The sequence below is a fragment of the Tursiops truncatus genome, chromosome 6, assembly GCF_011762595.2.
Source record: "Tursiops truncatus isolate mTurTru1 chromosome 6, mTurTru1.mat.Y, whole genome shotgun sequence".
NCBI lineage: Eukaryota > Metazoa > Chordata > Mammalia > Artiodactyla > Delphinidae > Tursiops > Tursiops truncatus.
This window is the reverse complement of record NC_047039.1, coordinates 6,246,916-6,271,128: the sequence shown is the minus strand read 5'-3', so window position 1 is coordinate 6,271,128 and position 24,213 is coordinate 6,246,916. Positions and strand designations below refer to the sequence as shown.

The 24,213-nt window shown below is 43.7% G+C and overlaps 1 protein-coding gene across 5 annotated transcripts in view; it reads right to left on the bottom strand.

Annotated features, from left to right (window-relative positions):
- The window catches only part of GALNT7 (polypeptide N-acetylgalactosaminyltransferase 7), a 117,598-nt gene that overhangs the window by 91,791 nt on the left and 1,594 nt on the right, over positions 1–24,213 (bottom strand). The gene's annotated exons all lie outside the window — the stretch shown is intronic.

Below are 24,213 nucleotides of genomic sequence, written 5' to 3'. Positions count from 1 at the left end.
TGGCCTCAAGCACTAAAACATGCTACTTCCATCACAGGTCTTGTCACCTGGCCCCTGTTGGTATGGAAATTAGGGTTTATTCCTGGAGACCACGCCTTACTGTGCCCCTTTCCTCCCTCACATGCAGAGTCCTGGGCTTCCTTCCCCCAAGCAGGAATTGTAAGGGGTAACCATGCATCAGGTGACGGTTAACCCTCTGGGCAGCCTGCTGAGGGTGGTAGGATACCCATCTCACAGATCAGGAGGGCGAGGCTCTGAAAGGTTATGTAATTTGCCCCAATTACCTGGCAACCGGGAGGGTGGCTGAGGGCTCCCAGGCAGAACCTGCGGCTCCAAAGCCCTGCCCCTCCCTCTGTCTCCCGTCCTCCCTCCGCTCGGCCTGCACGTCCCCGCGCTCCTGGGTCTGGGCGCAAGGTGCCTGGTGAGGTGTGGTGGCCAGGATGCCCCAGAGGTGGAGGACAGCCCAGCTCCCACCACCCCCATGTGTGTGGACACTGTGATGGCACAATTAATCCCCGGATGAGAAGGAACGGTGGCGAGACTCTTTTTTTTTTTTTTTAATATTCGATCACATTAGGTACTATGGCATCTAAGCTCGAAACAAAATAGGAATATCTCTGCTGACAAGTAGTACCATTTTTTATCCCTTTAAAGGATAAGACTTCAGAAAGAAAGAGAAAGGTCTTTTTCACGTTTTGGAATTAAGTTGATTAGGAAATGAATTACTTTTTTCGTAGAAGCTGGTCCAGGGTTTATCAAAGCCATCCCTACGCCTTCTCTTGCTATATGCATGAAATTTCTTTCCTGTTCTAAGAGAGCATGTTATGATAGGCTCCAGATGCAGTATAAATTTATAAAAGCTCAGGTTACAGAAATCCTGCATAGCAGAATTGTTGTGTTTAAGACAGGAATATGATTTCAGTGATAAGAATCTGAGACTCTGGGGTTACTTTACAGAACTTATAAAAAGAAGGAAGTCGTGGAATCAGATCCCTACTACCCATATCTTGACATTCTCAAATGATATAGTTCCTTCTGTTTCCCTGCAAAAAAATAAATAAAAGAGAATCTAAAAATTTCACCTTCTCTGAAATACACATACCTCTCAAATTTACCTCTACCTCTGGATGCTGGCCAAAGAACCCAACTTGGATATGCACCGATCTGATATTTAAACAATAGAAATGAAGATAATGTTCAAAAAGCAAAGTCCAAATATGGAAACAGCTCTGAGGTCAGGTTTATTACACTACAGCACCCTAATTGCTAAATTAATTTGCTTTCATGACAACCAAACAACAATCCTCATATTCCCAACTAATAGTGCCTAGGCCTGCTCCAAACTCCAAGCTCTTTTTAGATCTTGTGGAATACATCAAATGCCTTAGTTAAATACATTCCAACTCCAGACTCCCTCCATTATTAAAATATGAACTAGGAAACTGCAATGTAATTATATATAACTTAATGTCATGCATTGTGCAAAGGTTAATTTTTTTCTTATTAATTAGGGAACTATCAAATAACTGTAAGTATCTCATTCATATCTGAAAACAAGTAAAGTGAGCAGTTAGGGTTATTATTAATTTCCATATAACTTAAAGGCAGCTACACTTTTGAATGTATAACATCAATAAGAGGCACATTTTAGTTTTCAGGTTTAAATTAAAATGTCAATAGAAGCCACATGGTGATATGTATTTTTTCCATATGACATTATTAAACACCACGTGACATTTTTGAAAGCTTCTTTGAACTCCACACCAGATCTCGTGTCTGTCTACTGTCTAAGAAACCATACATCTGTGTACGTCAAGCCCAAATCCCCTTCCCCACCTCACTAACCACACTCATAGTAAGCACGGAATGGAACAAACTTCGTAATGGCGATCAGACTGTCCAGAGATTCATCAGGGTAAGGACAACTCTGCTCCTACACTGAGAAACCATTTACCTTCAGACCCAGTGTCCCTAGAGAAGAAAATATGTTTCTGGCTTACACTCATAGATGCTGGAGGCCCTGGGAAGTGAGGGGTACTCTATGCTACTTTTGTTCCTCTGCAGAATGATCCTAAGGAGAACCGACTCAAGCATGTCAATTTAAATTCTGGAGTGAATGGAATTGCATTAGATCCAGAGAACTGGTCCAAATACAAAACTCACTGCAAGGTTAGCCTAGAACTTGAGCTGGTCACTCAGACCCCCTTCAATCCGTGGAAGACTGTTCTGCTTGCCCGTCTGACAGACGGTTTTAAATGCCCTTTAAGAAATAACTCAAGTTGGTCACAAATACTTAGGGAAGAGGCTGAACAAGTAAAAATAAAGTATAAGAGGTATGGCAGACTTGTTTAATGACACTTCATCAAGCCCAACACATAATTCCAAATCCCAGAGGCACACTTTGTATTTTGGTCTTGAAATTAAAGAAAGGGCTTTATAAATACTTCATGTGTATGTGACACCGAATCTTATGAATGAATTGAGTTTTTAGTATTAAATGGGCACTGAAAATTAGCACCTGCACCTTAACCACTGATTCTGGGCTGAAATTTAGCTGAGGAAATCTAAGTCGGAAGTTCTCAGTTTCACACAACCTTTCACTGGTCTCTTCAGCAGCAACAAAAGATAGAGAGGACATTGTCAAGATTGGGTCTGGACGCACCCATGGCTAAAAGCCAGATTACATTTATCTTTTATAAGATAAAATCCTAATCTAAGGCTCACATGAAACTACCTGCAAAAAAGTGCTTAGATTCAAAACCTAGTATTAGTTTCATTTTATTGTCAGCAAACATCATCTCTCCCTTGTTTCTAACCATAATGAATCCTTAAATTTACACTTAAAGCCACAGACGATTACTGTGATTATGAAAGTACTGAGAACAAAAAGTTCCCCAAACTTTCCAAATATTTTCTAAAAATTGCAGTATGGTATTTACCAACCCTGGGTAGTAAGACAGACTTTCCAACTTAATAAGTGAACTAAACTCAAGGCATGTACAAAACATGTCTCTATAAATACTGTGTATTAAAAAGTTATATTAGGGGCTTCCCTGGTGGTGCAGTGATTAAGAATCTGCCTGCCAATGCAGGGGACACGGGTTTGAGCCCTGGTCTGGGAAGATCCCACATGCCACGGAGCAACTAGGCCGGTGAGCCACAACTACTGAGCCTGCGCGTCTGGAGCCTGTGCTCTGCAACAAGAGAGGCTGTGATAGTGACAGGCCCGAGCACCGCGATGAAGAGTGGCCCCCGCCTGCCACAACTAGAGAAAGCCCCCGCACAGAAACGAAGACCCAACACAGCAAAAATAAATTAATTAATTAATAAACTCCTACCCCCAACGTCTTCTAAAAAAAAAGAAAAGTTATAATATTAAATCTGACAATAAGGACTCCAATTAGCTTACATCATTAGCTTCCTTAACCTTCTATTAGCTCTTAAGGCTTTTAATACTCTGTACCCTAAACAAATACAGTAAAATAAATAATAAAGTCATGAAGCAATTAGTTGAACCGTTAAAAAAATATTTAATTGGTTCCTAGACTATCAAAAAGACCTTAAATCCATTTACGAATAAGAAAGCTGAAAACTAAGTCTAACTGCTTTCGCTATAAAATTCCGTGACTACATAGCCTGTGAACAAAACTTATATATTAGCCAAAAACGCAGAGTAAATACAGCAATAAATGATGAATACTGTCAACAACTGAACGTGTTTAGCCTCGTCTTTAAAACTTAATAGTCTACAGCTTTGGTACAATCATCTGATTTTATAAGCCACTCGGACACCTCCCCAGTAAATGACAGATTTAGTCCCAACTCATTAAGTGCATATTCTTAGAAACCAAGTAAATATGACACTTTTTCTTAACCAGAAAAAAAAAATTTAATTTTTGAGATTATAGTTAAAGCAAATGCACTACTCATGAGCACTATCAACTAAATGCCAACGATTTGGGAGGTAAATTCCTTTTTTCTACTTTGTTGGCTTCTGGGTTATCATTCATGTAAATAGAAATCTCTACAAATTTCATATTCTATACAATCATACTATATATCAGTTAATGATTCTTTGTGAAAAAAGATCAACAGAAAGCCAGACAGACATCTTAAAAAATGATAGAAAAACAGATTATACTCTTGCACAAAAACACGCTTCATCTTCCTTGATGGCCACACCTCAGACCCAAAGGTCAGGTCTGGGGAGAGAAAAAGACAGAGGCAGCGACAGAAGACATGAGGGCTGAGAAGCAACTTCCTGCCTGGGATTTGAGAGCCCTGCCCAGAAACCTTCTCTGCTTTATATATATGATTGCCATGACAGTAATGCATTTGGCTTGAGGCAGAAGGTTATTTCTGTACGGGGCGCCATGTTACTCTTTGTGTATAATTTGTGTATAAGTTACAGAAGCCCATTTAAGTTAGCTTAAGCAAGACAGCATTTATTATAAGGATGCAGGCAAATGTCACAGAACCGAATCTGCAGGAAGAACAGGTAGGTTTCGGGGAAATCAGAAGGTTCTCAGGCAGAAGTAGAATTGTCTCCTGTGCCTGTCCTTCTCTGTAACATCCTTCACCTCTGCTTCTGGGGAGAAAGTCCACCCTATTCCTTTCTCTGATGACTGGTTTCCTCAGAAAGACTTCCAGGTTTTCCTCCCCAAACTCTGCCCTGTGTGTTTGATGTTTAAGGAGCTGACCGTGGTGCTGTGTCTACAGACCACCTCTTGTAGACAATGCCACGTGACTCAAAGGTCCCAGGACCAAGACTGTAAGTGATCGAGCTTAGATACCTCTGTTCCCATCAGCTGTGTCCGTGGGACAGGGCTACGCCTTCCAAACCATGGACAGGGACAGAGACCAGGATGTGGTTTCAGGTCCCTTAGAAACAATGTTATGCAGAGTATGACATTCAACACCTTCACAAAGAGGAGCACGGAGGGAGAAAGGTTTAGGCAGATGCCCTTTGATTCCCCCCACCCCCACCCCCGGCCACTACAATTTAATTCTGTTGCCTTTCAAGGCAATGACGACAACACAGGAGCTCACCTGCCCCTATAGAAGTGCCCCCTCCCCCCGAGGCATGGCAGCCGGGGCAGCTTTCAGTGTCTGGCGATTCTGATACCCCTCAAGACAGGTCCCACATACAGAAACTAGAAACTGTTCTGGGGGAGGGGCGGGAAACTAATATGAAAATGGGACGAGATAGCTTCAGCTTGAAGATAAGGAAAAAATAATAGGACTCTTTTGCTTATAAAAGTGAACATCTCAGCAAGAATATGGCTGAAGGACAGAAAATCTTAACGGACAGGGTGGGAGGGAGGAGGCCTGTCAAATTCAAAATTCTGAAACACGAAGATCCCCTTGAAGCCGAAATGAGGATGTTTTTAGGACAACTGAGTAACGCTTCTCCGTAACATAAAGTACGTACAGGGCACATGCCACCTTCGTAACTACTTCCTTCTCCCCCCACGTCCGAGTCTCTGCCTGATGCCCTTCCCCCTCCCCACCCCCCCGGCCCAAGTCCCACCTCTGCGGATGAGCCCCAAAGTCAACTCTCCTCCACGAGCCTCTCGTTTCCACTTTCCAGGCACAGTTCATTCTATTTTAATACTGAATGTGTAATATTCGTTTCTGCACATTCACCTTGTTCCACAAACTAGGCTGTTACCCCCCTGGGGACGGAGCGTGCAGCCTCATCATCTTTGTTTCAAGGCCCAGCAAAATGCAAGACACCGACAAAGTTTAAGTCGTTTTTAAGTGAGCCACAGACCCTGGAAATAAACTCAAGAAAGACTCAAGGAGATGTATAAATAGTAGCTTCATAACAGGTTTCGAAAGGAAAGAAAGGAAAATCCAAGCTGTGTCCTTAACTCTGAGGCTGTGAGGATGGAGGTGAGCTCTCTCACGTGAACACACCGGGGGTCCAGGTGTGAGACAGCGCGAGACCTGTGCATGCAGGTAGGGCATCTGGAAAAGAAAGCCTATTCTTGTCTCACTGGGAAGTCAGATCCACCTCGGGGCCAGTCCAGACCTACTCCCTGATTTCTCTCTCGGCGCTGTTTGGCCCAAACCCTTCCAGGAGGAAGGTCCCAAAGGGAGACTTTATATCCAGGAAGTACCGTGCTGGTCATTAAACCACTGTCTTCTCGGCCCCAACCCTCCCTTCTCTATTCCACCCTGGCATCAGGACCTCTACAAACTCTTCTCCCTTTAGGCCTTGGCAACAGGAAGCGCTCCAGGGCGGCAGGAAGGCTGGCACAAGAGATCCCTACTTTGCTTGCTCTCCGAGTAAAAGCCCTTCGCCACAGCAGCTGGTGTGGTTCCAGATTCCAGCATTTATCCCACCCAGCCCTGACCCCCAAAACAGCCTCATGACGTTCTAGAGATACAACAGGCCAGGGCCCTCACCAGGCCACCCCTGAGATCTGATCCCCAACTAGCTGGGCCCTCCCCTCCTGTGAGCTGCTAAATTCTGATACTCCCACTCCCCCTTTCATCCTCCCCACGTTTCTGACAGTGGATAAAGTGTCCCTCCCGATGCAGGGAGGGGGGACTGATCCAGTTAGCAGAAAAAAGAGACCAAGAAACCATTTAATGTATTAACAATCTAACAAACAAAAGAACAGGATTTTAATGTGATAAATTAATTACCACAGTAATTCAATGTGATAACACTATGTTAAAAGTGCCGCTTGGTGATTACAGGTGCATAAGAGGAACTTAAAACTTTCTCCTATTGATGTGAGCTTAGCAGACAAGCCTGAGAGTCTCAGAACCAACAGTTAATCAAGTGATACAAAAAGTCACAGATTTTACGTTTGGGTAAGAAGATCAAACATACAGCAGCTACCAAAACCAAGGTGATCTTTCCAGGGAAGGGGAAGTTAGGTAGAAGCCAAAGGTTGAGTGACAAGGGGCTTTTGACCCCTGATTTACAACTTTATCCTTAAAAAGCTTACATGCTATTACTCTGTGGCAAAGACCACTACTTCCAATTTCCTTTCTCCTCTTCCCTCTCAGAATTAACCACCTCCTAACCTTGGAGCTCTATCCATGCATGTGGCCACCCAGAATAAAGATACATTTCCAACATCCCTCAGAGTGAGGATAGTAGGCCAGTGGAATGTAGCTGAAGGTGATACTACAGATGGAGTGGCAACCCCTTTCTGCTTCCATCCTTCCCACCGCAGGGATGCATTCTAGACCACGAGGGAATGACAGAGCAACAAGGCAGAAGGGGCACAGATCCCGATGATGTCACGCAGGACCGCGGAGGATGGCTGGTCAGTCTGGGTATTTATGTAGGAGGAGAACCCCTAAATTTTTAGATTTCTGTTACAGCAGTCAAATCTGTATTTTGATACAGACCCCAAATATCTAATTGCCATGTCTTCACATTCACGTGGAACCAGGGGGGCCCAGTGACACCTGAACCTCTGATCTGCCTCCCCCATTTCCCCAGGGAAGGCTGGGATGGTGGCAGGAGTCCTCTGTCTCAAAGACATCCAGAGGCATCATGCACACTGAATATGCAGTGAACACGCTCAAGACAGATGATGGTAATTTTGTACACAGAAGTTCCCTGGAGCACAGGAAGACTATCCATGATTACTGCAGGCAGTTTCCAAAAGAAAAGGTAGTACTTTCAGTGTGAACCTTATTAGACTCATACTTTAAAATTAGAAGTTTCACTCAACCTTGCCTGTGCAGAAAAATTTATCCACAAAACAAATATGATGCATCTTTGATTTTTCTGTGCCTGTAAAATGTCCGTAAAAGCAGTTTATTTGGTTTAGGGGACGTGGTTTGATATTTTCATGATATGAGTTTCCAGTAGCTGAAACATAATTTATACACTGGACACCTAATTCCACATGAATAGCAATCTAATATGGGTTATACTTAAAACGATTTGTCTCACAACCCAAGTCAAAGAACCACTTATGCTGGGATTCCCAGGATAAAAGAAATTCTTAAATATAAATACTTAGACTCATCGGGCTGCTCAGGCAGTGGGGCAGGACGTCGGTGACGGCCAAGCATGGCTGTTCTAAGAAACCTCTTTGAACTGATCGGTAGGATTTTTCTGTAATTGTGAAATACGTGCTGTGTATGAGAATTTACAACAGAACTGAAGTCATGTTGGATGAATAATGCAGCAAGATCAGGGAGTTGTGTCCCGCTGGAAAGCAACACAGGGGCAAGCCCGGGTGCCGAGTGCTCCCTGGAAGAGGGGTCCTCCCTGGAGGAAGAGCACTGGCCCTCTGGTCCCCCGGGAGCTCTGTCACTTTGATCCAGCTCCAGCAGCCTGTACTCTCCGGATGCCAGCATTCTCTAGAGACTGACTCAGTGACCAGGTCCCTTTGTGAAAGACGAGATGAAATCTCTAAGTTTACTTCCTATGGGACTCTTCAGAGCTTTTAACAATCCAATGTACACTGTGAGCCTCTAAGGGGCTGATATAACATGAAACAGTTCTCAGCCTTATTGGCCCAAGAAATCTTGGAAGTAACTCCTGCTAGTACATCTTGGTTCACAGTACACAGTTCAGGAAGTGCCACTGGGTGGTACTGGATCCCACCGGAGAGGGTGGGCTGGGTTTGAACTCTGGTTCCACTACTTACGAGGCCAGTGACCTCGGGCAAGGCGTTTAATTTCTCTAAGTCACAACTTTCCTCATCTGTAAAATGTCAGAAGATTAAATTGAGAATGTGGACAAGCCTAGAGGGGAGCATAGTAAGAATTCAATAAAAGTTCCTGATTAGTATTTGATGCTCACCAATCCATTTTCAGACTAGAATTCTGGGTGAGGAGAGACAGTGCTGACCTATTATTTTATATATATATATATACACACACACACACACACACAAATAAATAAACAATATGTATGTGTGTGCTTAAAATAAGATTCAAGGTCATAGAAAAGAAAAGCCTTATCACTGCACAGTGAAAGGCGTAGTCCAACTATGCAAGGATTAAAAGGGCATAATTCTCATTTTTAAATGTTCCTAATATAGAGAAGAGTATTTGAGAAAAATCCAGAAGTGGCAGAGCTGAATCAGTAAAAAGAAAAATGAGTCTTCACAGCTCAGAGACAATAGGATCAGGGTTAGTAAAGCTAACAACGTCTTTACTGAGCCTCATAATTAACCCCAGGGCAGTGACTTAGATTTCTTACTACTCATTCACTAAGCAGAGGTTTAAAAGCTCAGAGTGTTTAGCAGCCACAACTCAAAACTAGTGTGGACGGTGCTGGGGAAGAGTATGAGAGACAGTGGGATGAGCGTCCTGCACAGACCAGCTGCTCGTCCAGCTCCATTTAACCGCTGGCTTAGCCAGGACGCACCCAAAATGAGTTTAAACAGCAACTTTTATAAACCATCCAACACAACTCAGAATCATATCGATGCCTTTTTTCTTTTTTGGAAGGGGCAGGTGGAAAAACAACTTTGCAAATGTGATGCACACGACAGTGTAGGGTCTGCAATTTCCAGCATATTTCCCTCATGTCCTCTTTCCTTAAATCACCTCCACACTAAAATGACCAAGTGCTAAAAGATTACCTTACAAAACAGTATATATCCTAGAAACAATATATAAATTAAAATATTTCTACAGTAAAATAAAAAAGGCAATCCACAAAGTAGTACATATAAGGTCTTTGTCTATAAATGCTTAAATTTGAGCAAGGAATACACCAGACAGATCATAATAATTAGCTTTGAGTAAGATGGATTACAGGTGATTTTTAGTTTCCTATTTTCTTTCACATTTTTATATTTTCTACAGTGAACGTATGGTTCTAGGTACTTTTGCCGCAAACATTTTTGCCTCATAACGAATTGGCTATTTTGCAGTAGAACATAAAATAACAAGAAACAAAAATACCAAAAAAAAACCAAGAGGGGCATGAAAAAAGACAGTGAAACGTGACAAATGAATAACTAAATAAAAAAGACTTCATTGTGAAGTACAAAATATTTGAGTATATTAAAAATGTGTGTAGACCATGGCAATACTGCTCAAATAACTGGTTGTATCTCATGTCAACCGTGGTGTGCATCAAACTAAGAAACCATCTCTCAGGGCAAATTGTCGGCTTAAGGCCACCAATGTGGTCCTAACGGGAAGAACTGCTACCACATTTCGACCAGTTGAAACCAAACCATCAAACCAAAAACTGCCAAGCAGTTATTTTATCATTCAAGGTAAAACTGCCTGACGGCCACTTGTTATGTGGCAAAGAAGCCTACAGCGAAGCTGCTTACGGTGAAAATGTGGGTATGTGAACATGCATTTCCTTCAGGAGAAAAGTGTGACTCACAAGTAAATAAATAAATGATAGCCTTTTCCTCTCTCCCCATTTTAGAATATGAGTTCACCAAAGGGCATAACTTTTAAGGCAGAAGTCTGAAGTCTAGGATACTCATCCCCTTTTCACTAATAATTCAAAATAAGGAATTCATAACAAATTTGCATTACGTAAGTATTATCATTCTTTTAAGCAACTCTCGCAACGACACAGGAATTATTATGCTCTTCCAAGGAGGAGGAGGAAGGGACGGAAGAAAGAGAAAACAAGATGTGCGACACTGCAGGTTAACCCGGCCCCGGGGGCTCCGACACGGGAGGCCTGATGGAAGCCCAAGGGCAGTGCTGGGGCAGATCCTGGGTCTACTTCCCGGACGAGGGTAAGGAGGCTGGGAGAAGCCGTCCCCAGGCCAAGACCACCTTCAACCCAGGGTCCACGTGCCACTTTTACCATGTGACTGACGGCCTGATGTCAGCTTTCGCTTTTAATCTCCAGCTTGCTTGGCGCAGCTTCCTGCTCTACGAGCCAGAAGGTAAATTAATCATCAGCAGAATTCCCCCAGGATACTCAGTATTCGAGGGGATTAACAGCCATAGTTATCAACACGGACGTAGGGTGAGGGCCCCATCCTTCCCCTCCCCCCAGGACCCTCAGCCTCAACAGAACGCCTCCCCTTTCCGTGGCGCGTCTTCCCACCTCTCCCGGTTCACACTCTCTGCCCTGCCCCAAGCCCTGGAAGGAATGCTGTAATCCACTTCAGTGCGCCTTCCCTAGGAATCTTTTCTCATTAATTCTGCACTGATTTGGGTTTTTCATAATCTCAGTGACAGAGTCAGAAGAAACCACCAGTGAAGTATCAGATTATTTCAAAACCACGAGGCTACCGAATGTCTGGACCCTAAACAGGGCTTGTCCTTACTTGCCTGGCACACAGTTTACACGACAGAAACGTTACGATCAGGAGTTGGGTAGGCTCTGAGGCTGCACCAGGAAATAAACTTCCCCACAGCACAGACGTGACCTCCACTACCTCCTGGTGACTGGCCTACACGGCGAAATTCTAAGCCGAGTATTCCTGGGCTTCAGGTCTCTTCCGCTTGGGCCAAATATCCAATACATTTTAATTCCTTACAACGCCCGGGACAGGAAGCATTTACAAAGCCTTGTAAATCATCCAGATGTAGGCCCAGTATCCTTAGAACCTCAGCGAAGTCTCTCAGAGAAGAAACTGTAGTCGTATAAATCCCAAATAACGCTAGCTTTCCCTCCCCAAACTGAGTTTTCCCACCTTTCTTTCTGATACTCACTAACCTTCGCTGCAGCAGTAAGTCTGGCATCTAGGAGATGGGTCCTTTCAACACCCCAGGGGCCCCCGATGGACCCGCCGTCCACTCTCTGAACACACTCGACATTCTCTGGGCGGGCAAAGGGGATTCCGAGTGGTGGTGAGCAGATCGGAATGCAGATTTCTCTGGCTTTCTGCTTCACCACAAACCAGTCAAAGCCTGCTGGTTTTGTTTGTTGTTTTACTTTTCTGGGTGTCAGTCACTATTACAAATTTTTTTTTTTTTTTTTTTGCGGTACGCGGGCCTCTCACTGTTGTGGCCTCTCCCGTTGCGGAGCACGGGCTCCGGACGCGCAGGCTCAGCGGCCATGGCTCACGGGCCCAGCCGCTCCGCGGCACGTGGGATCCTCCCGGACCGGGGCACGAACCCGCGTCCCCTGCATCGGCAGGCGTACTCTCAACCACTGCGCCACCAGGGAAGCCCTACAAATATGTTTTTAAACGTACACCTGTGATATCCTAAATAAAAACAGCTATGAGTAGCAGCACTGTCCCATGGATTTAGGAAGCAAGTGAATCAAATATACATCTAAATGGAAGGCACGAGAAACAAATCAGGGACCCGACCTAATATGGCACTGCACATTTTCTGATTTTTTTTTTTTTTTACCACCTAAAGACTCTGACAAGTGGATAATTTGTCACCTGATGAGAGATGGTGGGAATGGAGAGAAGTCGATTGAAACTTCCACTTGCAGGGTATTAACATGTCAAAGTACCAATAGCATGGTTTAAAAATTTTTTTTCAAAAATGTTAGCAAGTAACGTTGCACGCTCCACTTAGTAATTTAAATTTGATTCGAATTTCGTCACTGCATATATGAGGCGATTTAAAATTTTAAGCCCATGCCAACCAAGGAAAATCTGCAGTCCTTTGGCAGAAAGGAATCTCCTACAAGAAAAGCAAATCTCTAATGTTACTTCCATTCCAAGTCAATAGTTCACAAGATGAAACAGCTTCTTAGAGCATCTTGTTAAAAAAAAAAGTGAGGCATGTAAGAGTTGTGGGGAGAGGATGCACAGCAGTAACAGAAAGAGCAAAAAGGTTAAAAAGAGAGAGAGAAAAGGTTCATTTCATTGTCTGTAATTTTAAAAAGGAAATTTTATTTTATCATTAGCACTGACTCATCACAAGAGTTATGGGTAGAACAGACGACTGTGAAGGTTCAGTTATCTTTAATTTAAAAGAATTGGGTATTTTCAGAAAATGCAACCTCTGTGTGTTAAAAAAAATTCTGAGTAAGCTGCTGGCCTCACCATTCAGAGGCAACATGCTGGGTGCCCAAATGGCAGGCTGGATTTTTCTAGCTACTCAGTGGTCAATAAAATATATGACTGACGTTTTTAACCCTGAAGGAATTATTCTCACATTTGGCACCCACTGCGACCCAAAGACACCGACCAACCACTCCATAAATGTCTCATAACCAGAGAAGGAAATCCCCTGTCCCAAGGGAGGAAAAAGTAGTTGAACAGATTTCAGTTTTCATGAAGAACTGAAAAAACTGTAGAAAAGGTATGGCAATTCACTAGGAAACAAAAATGCTGAACAAATACAAATATATTACCTTTGCTGTTACCTTAAGTTTGCTTTTCTGTAATATTAAAAATCATCTCTTCCTTAACTGTCACGACTATTTCCTTTTGGCTACTCTTTCTGCGTTGTATCTATCCTTCTAAGCCATAAATCACTACACAGAGATGTTTGCTTTCAAACACAAGTACCTGTTATTTAAGTTAAAGAAGGAGATGCAAATCAGAACACAGGTTACAAGCCACTCACTTTATCTTCAGGAAGTGATTTTTGCCAACACAGAACAAAGATTTTAGCGTCTACTTTTCTCTTAGTGTTACCAGTTAACTGAGCAGAGATCAAGGATGACAACTGCCTCTTAGGAAATAGGACTGTACACTGTGAAACTATTTATTAGACTCTGGCTGCAATTTTCTTCCATTCAGTCACAGGTACAGGCTGGCACTCTTCCTGCGGCAGTAACTCATGGAAAGGAAAATGAAACCACGTTCATTAAAGCCTTCCTCAGATTTCAAAGGGGACGCTGGAGAGAGAATCTGAGAATACCCGTGTAGAACACACGTCCTCTGACACATACTTCAGGCCACGCCAGTGCCTCTTTACTCAAGCTGGGAAGCAAGCAGAACCTGGGGAAAGCCTGGCATTTGGGGCTCTATCATCTTTGCAGGTTTGATGTCGCTCTTCAAAGTTTTCGAGGTTAACAACTGTGCTTACGTGTGCTCTACATTTATTTTAAAATAGAAGTTATATGTGCCATGGTTTGGAGTCTAAATGCTAATTACAAAAAGAAGCGTAAGAGTTATCTCAATTTCACACAGAAAATGTATTCCTTTAAAACACCAAGGTACTTGGAAATCATCCTCTTTTAGCACATTTTTAGAATAGAGAATTTTAGAAAACTATTCGCTAAAAGTATTTTTCTCTTGACTACCCACTAAGATCTCCCTGGACTGTAAGCAAATTTACTTTAATTGGCCACCACAATGGAAACACTCTCGTGTAAACTTTTTTTTTTTAATTTAACTTTTATTTTGTTTGGATGCACTGGGTCTTCGTTGCTGTGTGCAGGCTTTCTCTAGTTGCGGCGAGCGGGGGCTACTCATCCTTGCGGTGCGTGGGCTTTTCATTGCGGTGGCTTCTCTCATTGCGGAGCACGGGCTCTAGGTGTGTAGGCTTCAGTAGTTGCAGCACGCGGGCTCAATAGTTGCGGCACGCGGGCTCAGTAGTTGCAGCACATGGGCCCTAGAGCACGTGGGTTTCAGTAGTTGCAGTGCATGGGCTCAGTTGTTGTGGCTCACAGGCTCTAGAGCGCAGGCTCAGTAGTTGTGGCACACGGGCTTACTTGCTCCGCAGCATGTGGGATCTTCCCGGACCAGGGCTTGAACCTGTGTCCCCTGCATTAGCAGGCAGATTCTTAACCACTGCGCCACCAGGGAAGTCCCCCACAGGATTCTTTTGTAAATACTGGACTTCGAATTTCCCCGAGTCCATCACGCAGAGCAAGTTAATGAAACTGCATGCCTATATTTCCCCATTCTATCAATCCTTTGCTTAAATGCTAAAATGTAATTATATATTTTAAGTGATCAAAACTTCCAATCTTGACAGTGATCTTTTAGCTTAAAAAACTAAACCCTCTACCAGAGTAGAAAAATCTGCATGTGTAACTTAATGAGATTTCAGTCATTTCCATTCCATTACTCTAAAAAGCACTTTGTACTCATTTGTTCTGTATAATTGAGAGCTTATTTGCCAAAAACTCTAATGGATTTTTTAATTCATTTTAAACACTCTGGCAAGAGTTAGCAGATTTTTGAATAGGGGGTTTAAAACACTTTCTTTTAAAAGAAAGGATGTAAAATCCTACACATTGTCAAGGTAACAAATACTAAGACTTACATGGGACACCTTGCTGTACTAGAGACTAAAAGGCTAATTCTGTCAGATTAGTTAAATATTAAGAAGTATGATGATCAAATTGTCTAATAAGAATTGCATGGTAAAATATTAAATTGCATGATGAAATATTGGGAGAAAGGGGCTGGATTTAAATCACCCCAAGTAAGCAGAATTAAAACCTATACCTAAGAATGGTAGAAAATGTCTAAGACAAGTTTTCAAATGGCTGTATAAAGTCAACCTTTGATTTCTCAGGTACACGGGCCATTGCTGACCAACAACTCCAGTCCAGTATAATATACTGCAGGGTAAATTTTTCTAGGCAAATATTTCCCATCACAAACATATTTTTCTTAGCAGCATTAAACAATCAAGCAAACAAAAATATCTTAATTGACTTAACCCCACTTTCCTAAGTCATTTTTGAAACGTTTATACAAGTGCCTAATGAACCATTTATAAATCTGAGTAGCAGCAGAATCTCCCTTCTGATTTTCTGTATCTGGACATCTTTATCCAGGTATCTTTGATACATTCTGGCAAAATGAGGCTCACATGACTCACTTAAGTATATGGATCACTTTGGTTTCTGCTGGGGTTATAAGGGAACTACTTTTCCAATAAGAGATGTTAATAATATGTATATGAAATATTTACTTTAAATTCAGCAGAATAAAATTATTTGAAGTATTATAGTAACTGCTGACAAGTAAAGAACCTCTAGAGCACATTCAAATAGCATGACCAGGGACTTTGTTAACATACTATTGTAACTTGTTCTTTTTTTTTTCTGTTTTGCCTTTCTAAAGAATTTATCAAAAAAGTTCTCACAGAAGCATAAAGATATTGCGTTCATGTTACGATGTCACTTCTCAACAAGTGTAATTCTTAAAATTCTGTAAAACTGTTCACAAGTGTATCTTATCCTGCACTAAGAACCTGAGTCTACTGTTTCACTTCAGTAGCTGGACTCAGTAGCTGGGTTGGTTCGCAATGAAGGGTTCCAGCTGGAAGAGTCAGACATTCACACCCTTGTGAAGCTACCTTCAAGCCTTGCTCACACTCATCAGAGCATCTTCTCACAGGGTTTTCTCCTTCTTCTGGTATTTTTATCAAAAGGGAAAATCAAGAGTCAAAGGATAATTACAGACAATCTCATAAATAAAAACGCTGGCACACCCACCATCTCATAAGAGTGACAAAAAAGTTTTGGCAATGTCTCACTTAATGTTTCTTTAAGACATACTTACTCTTTAAATACCAACTCTTTTTATAAGGTGTACACATTACCAGTGAATACCTCAATCTTAAAGCACCTTATAAAATAGTTTATAAAGATAAGAACTACAGATGCTAAAATGAAGCCGGATAATCACTGAACATGTAGTTTACTGCTGAGGAGAGCAGCATCCTCCTGAGGCCCAAATGTATTCTTAAACCCAGGGGCTCAATAAAAGATTAAGGATGGGGGAAAAAAAAGAGATGAGGTCATCTCTGCTATTCTATTCTCACACAGAACTGCTCCCAATAGTATGTGATTTAATTTTAATTCATCCAGTTTAAAACATCCTTGGTAATAACATATTCCAATTGCTTGGCATGGAAGCCTCTTAGCAGGCTCGTTGGTATTGATATAATACTGCAGCTAATTGTACCTTCTAAACTTCGGAAACCAGGCTGTTCTACAGCAATTCTACAAACCTAATTAGATAATGCAAAGTTAAGGTTTTCCTCAAGTTTCACTGTAGCCGTTCTTACACTCAGTGAGCTGGGATCAGGCATCCCTACTGGCATGTTTAAATGCTTCTCGGGAGCCACACTTTAAAACACTACAAAGGCCAGGGAGCCCAGAAGGGAATTTATAATGGAGCAAAAATGAGAACATTTCTCATTTTGAAAATATTCAGGATTTTTACCAAATGAAGCAACTGCAAGTTACTTCTCCCCTCTCCAAAAAAGACCGAAGCCCTGGGTAAGTGCAGTTCAACTTGTCTCAGGGTTGCTTTTAGGATCATAGCACTGAACCAGAATTAAACCGTAGACCTCATTTCAAAAAACCAACATCACTGAAATGCTGAGCCTACAGTTTTGCTATTGTTTCTTCATTTAGTTACACATCAGCCAAATTAATGTATTATTACAAACTGAAAATTGCCTAATATTCTCAGGATAAAATTCCTTTCCCAACTTCACATATTAAAATGTACCCTGTACCCTGCAGTATATTATACTGGACTGTTGTTGTTTTTTACTACTTTATAGTACCTCCAATGTTCTAATCACAGCTTTCCAAGTTACCTGGATTTCAGACTAAAAGAATGCCCCAAATGCCTAATATGTATTATCATATTTTAATACAATGTGTATATATAGTCTACATTATCAAAATTACATGACTGTGGTTCAGCTTAAAACATATGGACACCTGTGTCTCTATACACACACGAGGTGGGGGTGAGAGGCCTAATTAAGGCAGAACAGAGATAACCCCAAATGTGGGGGAAGTCCTCTTCGGTACTCACGGCTCTCTAGTAAAACCCTTTCTCGATTTGTAGTTTTCCCCTAGGGAAGATGAGTGTTCACCACTTGAACTTCTTTTTTTACCTGAGCCAATGTTCCTGGGCATCGCATTTACCGAGATGTGCTGCAGGCCCTCCTCTACCCCAGGTTCCAGGGGGTGGCGCAGCGGCAGGTGTTCCTGCTTCCACGGCCGCTCACTACATCCTTCGTTCTCATCAGTTCTTGGTCAAATGCTGTGGCACTTGGAATTGCTGGTGGTCGGGCAAGACTCTCCAAGTCATCTGACTTCTGCCCTGAGCCCTCTTTCACCTTTCCTGGCATTTCCCCCGTTCCTCTTTCATGCCCACGTTTTTCTCCTCCGTCCACGCCCTAAGCTACCACTCCAGTACCCAGGCCCCAGACTGGAGCTGGGCTCCTACCCAGGAGCTCACACTTTGCATCCAGGTCTGATGCCCGTTCTGGGCTCCATCTACCCAGCAGACACCTCCACACCACTGACCTGTGGCCTGTAAGCACTTTATGCCCAAACCGCACAAATGTTCTGTCTTACGGACCCCCAACTCTACTTGTGCTCTAGACCAGCACTTCGCCAAGTCTGGTCCCTGGGCCAGCAGCAGCATCACCTGGGAACAGTTAGCAGCGCAAATTATCTGCCCCACCCCAGACCTACTGATTCAGAAAGTGCGGGCAGGATGCCAGATGACCCGGGTTTTAAGACACTCTGGGCGACTCTGATTCCTGCTCAAGGTTGAGAACTGCCGCTTCAGTCGGTTCTGTTCCTTCTGAGGCATCAGCATCCTCCCTGCCCGTTCCACCAGCACAGCCCCTCCTCCAACCGGCCACACCGCTAACCTTACCGTCATCATCATCTCTCTCCCCACATATTCATTTCCTTGGTCCCCCTCCCGGTTTAGGCTCAGCATGAGCTACAGGGACATTTCTCTCCTCACGGAAATCTGGCCTAGGCACCGCTCCCAGATCACTCCTCGGAGCCAGCCGGAACCATTCACAGTACTCAGTGTTTCAGGGCTCAGTCTCCGTTTCTCTCGCCAAGCTCTCTTCCATCCCTCCGGGCCCCGACCCACTCTTCTAGCCACCATTCCCCAGGGTCTGCCGCGATCTTTCCTGCTTCTGCGTGCCCAGGCCCTGTCCCCGCGCTCACCGTCGGACCTGCTCTCCCGGGGACCACTCTGACTGCACCCCACCCCGTGGCCGGACGCTGCTTTCCCTGTGACCCGGGGACCCAGTAGCTAGTACGACCCTCCTCTACCCCCTGCAACTGTTATTCGTGCGTCTGGCGCACAGACCTGAGGCAGAAAGGTAATTACTCGTGTTGTTTATCTAGGGCAATGCCTGGTGCGATGATGACCACGTAATTCATCACCCAGCCCAGAGCATCGACGCACCCAGCTCCCACCACCACCACCACCACCGCGCTGGCCTTCTATCTACTTCTCATGCATTCCTGCCTCCTCCACCCTCAGGGCAGCCCCGCCTGTCCCCTCGGCTGGAGAGGCTCTTTCCTGAGAGCTACATCCGGGACTCAGCTCAGCCATCACGTTCCCCGCCTCCCCCGCGGGGTCCTGGGCCCTTCCCCTCCGCCAGCGCCTCACATGCTTCTCTCCGTGTGAGATGACCTCGCCAGCGTCTCTGCGGGCCCCTTCAATGGTGTCCACAGGAGCTCATCTGTGTTGTTAAAATCTGCGGGAGGTCAGAAGGCACAGCAGAAGTCAGGACTGTGCTGAGACTGACTGTGTAAATGACCTTGGGCAGGGTTCAAGGCTCTGTAACTCAGTGAGGATTACATCAGACTGCATGGGAGGGTTATTGCTACAATTAACACCACACACGCAGAATGCTGACCTGGCACAAAGGACTCACAGATGTGATCTGTTATGACAGCGTTTTTTTTGCTACTTTATAGTACCTCCAATGTCTAGAGCAGTAGATGGTACTTCATAGACCACAGGTGTTTTTGAATCCTTGACTCAGGGAATCAGCAGCTGAACGTCACCACTCCCCAACTCCCTTCCAAAAGCTTCCAAAAAGCTGCTCTTACTGCTGAATCAGTAAAACCCCAACCCAATTCCTCAGCCTGCCATTCAATACCTTCAAAACAGGGCCTCAACTTACTTTTCCAACCTCCAGTTCCACCACTTGTCGGCCTTCCCTCTGGTCTCACCACATTCCTACTGTCTGGAACCCTGTCGGAATCCCACCGACGCTCCAGGTGGAGCTGAATGCCGGGCTCTGGCCTCCGAGCATCCACCTCCTGCAGCTGGGGAGGAACCTCTGGGTGGCGGTGACACCCTCGCGTGTGAGAGGAAATGGAGCCCGTGTCCTCAACACCCCTGCATCCCCGGCGCCAGCCCAGTACCTCCAGTTTCCTCGATTCACTGTTTAGAGCAGGTGGAAGGCTGGAGGCTGGGAGGTGTGGTAACAAGGCCTGATTCCTGAATGGAAAGAGAATGACTGTTCTTATGGACCAACACCTTCTGTGTGGTTAGTAGGTCATGACCTGAGTAGCATTTTCCTTCCGCCAAAGCTTTCTACTTCCTCTCCAGCATAGCCTCTCCGAGGCCTGGAGCCACGGATGGTGCTTAGTAAACACTCAAGGGATATTCGAACTGTCTGTTGAGTGAATGACAGCCATGTTTACAGTACAAACACATCTCCCAATTCTCACAGAATTCTGTCCACGTGGTTAACACATATTCTACCTTCTCACCCTTCCCTCTTCCACCACACGAACTCCAACCATAAAATCATTCCTTTCATAGCCTCAGGCTGTGTCCGTTCTACTCTAGAAATTTTAAATTCTGGATTTCACTGCTTTTCTTCTTCTGTCAGATTGTACATTCATTCTTCAGGGATGAAAATTAGAATCTAAAAGATGAACAAAGGCAACAGTCGAGGTTGGAGCTGAATAATCGCAACCATGTTCCAATAGTCACCAGCTGTTCAAATCTTCCTGACCAACCTTTTTTTTAACAAATCAAGTTAGAAGTTACAAATATTCTGTTTACAAATGGCCCAAGCTCAGAATTGTGATGTTCATTCACGATGCATTCCTTTCTTTCTCCCTGCCTCTAATTCACTATTAACAAATCGAAGCCCACACCTTATCTCCCATTCCACGCAGCCGACCCCATCACAAAATAGTTACCCAGATTCAACAGCTCAACAGTTTCCATTCTTTTTTTTTTTTTTTTACTAATAATTGTGCACTCCCCGAATGGCTATTCTAAGCCTTCACCACCCGCTAAGGAAACGTCCTGCGACAGTTCCCATAGCGAGGTTTCCTTACCCAGCTACCAGAGTAAGGATGGAGAAAGAGCCCAGGCCATGTGGGTGCTGCATCCTTTTTTTCAACTAGGATGTGATCCCTTTAAGAACAGGGACTTTTCCTTGAGACTGTCTTGGTATTCTCAGTGGGGGAAGGGGGGTGGTAGTAACAGGATTGATGCCTGACCTTCCAGCACTGGACGGGAAACACTTCCACAGAATGGCAGATACAGCAATTCTCGGGAATGTTTGCATTTCCAGGGTGTAATGAGTGCTTCAGCACCATGGAAGACAAGGGAGAAATTCCATGGGCAGGAAACAGGCATTCTGCCTCCCAAGGACTCAGTGCTTCGCAGGTACCTTTAAGAAACCTGAAAGCTTCTGATTCTCAGCCGCCCAGAGGAACGCACGTGTATGCAAAACTCAGCATTGATTTCAGGAGGCCTATGGAGCCTAAATTTCTTAGACTTGGTAATCAGGGAGTTTTTAACTGCAAGGGTGGGGGAGGACAGCAAAATGAAATGAAAGCTAATCCCAGGGCATTTCACTTGGGGAACTGAAACAACAGTGACCTCTTAAGACACTACATTTCTTCTAAGTGATAGCTCCATCCCTAATAAACAAGCTTCCATTTGAAACAGAAATCTCATGGTCAAGGGCAGAGCTTTTCTGGTTGCAGCGGATCATCGCTGAGATAAAAGGCTTTGTTAAGGTAGAACCTGACTGACTGGGTGATCAATTCAGTCACAGCCTCATTAAGCAATGTTCCTTCCCACTGGTCTTAGCTTATCCCATAAAACCTCTCCATCTAGCAATGGATGCTCTGTGCCTAAGTGGCATTAATAGTTTGAGTCAAGTAACGTTTGCACACACAGAGAGCTGCCGGTTTACATGCAGCTTCTCACGAGTACTGAATTTGCTGTTAAAGAGCCACTGAAGGTCTTTCAACATCTCCATTCCAGACCTGTATTTTCAGAGACTAATGATTCAACGTTAAACACTCAGCGCCGAAACCCGGGAGAATGGTCTGGGAAATACTATAATTTATTAATTAAAGGTACCGTCTACGCTTTGCAAGTGCTAAACAGATGGTTTTAATAAATGCTGACCTTAAAATATTCAGAGGACAAAGCCTAAGATGATAAGCCTTCCCATTATAACCATAAAACATAACATCAGAACGTATGGATTTTGTCTTCAGAACCTTCCATGTAATAAACAATCTGTCATCCTTCTACCGCCTATCGGGTGCCTCTGGACACCTTCCTTCTCCTTCACTCCCACATGCAGACACCTAGTCCTGGTGCCTCTGCATCTTCGTTTAATAGCTCTTGAATCAACTGACTTTTCTCTCCTTCCACTGTCACCCTGCCAATGCCATCAACATCACGTTTCACCTGGGCTATTATAACCTCCAACAGGATTCCTATCTGCTCTAAACCAATTCAGCTAGAGTGGTCTTTTCAAAGCACAAATCTCAGCCCACCTCTCCCCTATTTAAAAATCCTTCAACGAGCTCCATCCTTGGAGTTAATGGCTGCTCTAAAGACCTGATTCCTGGCATGGTCTCTCTGAAACCTCGCCCTCCATCTTGTAATTACGCTGGCCTTCTTCCACTTCCTCAGCTCACCATGCTACCTCCCACCTCAGGACCTTTGCACATACTTTTCCCTCTCAGGGGTGTCCCCCTCCCATACCCAGATCAACAATGACTCTTCTTCAAATCTGCAGATTTCAACTCAAAAGCCATTTCTTCAGGTAAGGTTTCATATGACCAAGTTCCTCCATTTTCTTACCCTCTGTGGGTTTTTTTTTTTCCATCGCATGTGGTGGCACGATTTTTATTTACAGATTTGTGAAATCTTGATTAATGTGATTTTTGACCCACTAGCCTACAAGATCCATGAGTTTAGGAGCAAGGAGTACTTTCTTAACAACTAGCACCAGGACATGGGAGGTACTCAAAAATGTTTGTTGAATAAATCAAATCGTATACAACAGAGTACAATTTGAACGGTAAGATCACTTTTCACATCATTCACATCAGAGAAACAGCAAGAGGCCCGGAGATGGGAAAGCGAAAATAAATGTGTTCCTCTTGTCTTGACCACAGGTGACGCATTTTGCTGGGCAGATCTAAAGGAGGAAGTAGTCCAGGGAAAAAAAAGCACCAGGCTACGGCAGACTTTTGTGCCTGGAACACTGAAAGTATGAGGCAAAAACCTGCACAGGGTGGACCCACCAGGACCAGCTTGCTAGAATAGAAGCATAACCTGTATTTGGTAAATGGGATTGTCCTAGACTATCTCAGGCCATTTATCAGAATCCAAAAAAGCCCTATACATGGATTAGTGTTAAGGAGAGGCAGGTGTTTCACAGTGAGTGGAGTATGTGTAATCATAATCAGAGTCAGAATTTTCCCGAAAGGAGATGTACTTCTACTGCTGTATTTCAGAAACATTTAGGTTAGCTTTTATTAAAGGGAGGCAATAGTCCCTTATTTATGCTTTTATGATTTATAAGCTATACCTTAACTTGCTTAGTTAATATTTACCCACAAACTTAATAAAAGGGTCTGGCTCTCCACATACATAAAGCATTCTTCTTAAATTGTTTGAAAGTCTTAAAAAGCTAGCTTCAGTCTTTGGCAAATGACAGAAATTACCCTGGACCCACCGACAAACTTTATCCAATAAGTTGGACCAAAAATCAAGTTATAACCATCTCCTACAGCTATTAAATGAGCTCGTGGCTCAGTACTTGTACCAGCACTAATATAATATTTCAGAGGAAATAGGCATTGGGGCTGACGCTCCATCACCCCTTTAGAAGACTTGTTATCTGAACTGCAGAACATTCTGAATATGGCTAGTTCTGTCACTCTTTCCTCAATTTCTTCCCCCAGGAAATAGCATCTTTATGTCTTTATTAGCTCTCAGTATAAAGGCCATTTGATCACAAATGCTTTCAAACAACTGCAATATTCAGTCGTCCTTTCTCAATAAGTCATTTTGAAGCAAAATCATAAAGAGGTCACCATCACTCCATGAGAGCTGAGGGACTTAAAACCACAGACACATTCAAAAGGAAAACTGGGTACTTTTTATTACCATTAACTCAGATGACTTAGACGGGAATCCACCCCAGACGTTATAAAGAGATTCCAGTGCCGTTGTGTCTTCAAATACACACTAAAACTTAAGAGTAAATCTCAAGCGTAAACCTTCCCTCATCACAGGGGCAGGAGCAGATAAGGGAATCTCTTCCTACGATTCTTAGTGTTGAAAGGACGCCTTCTCCCTCTACTTCCAG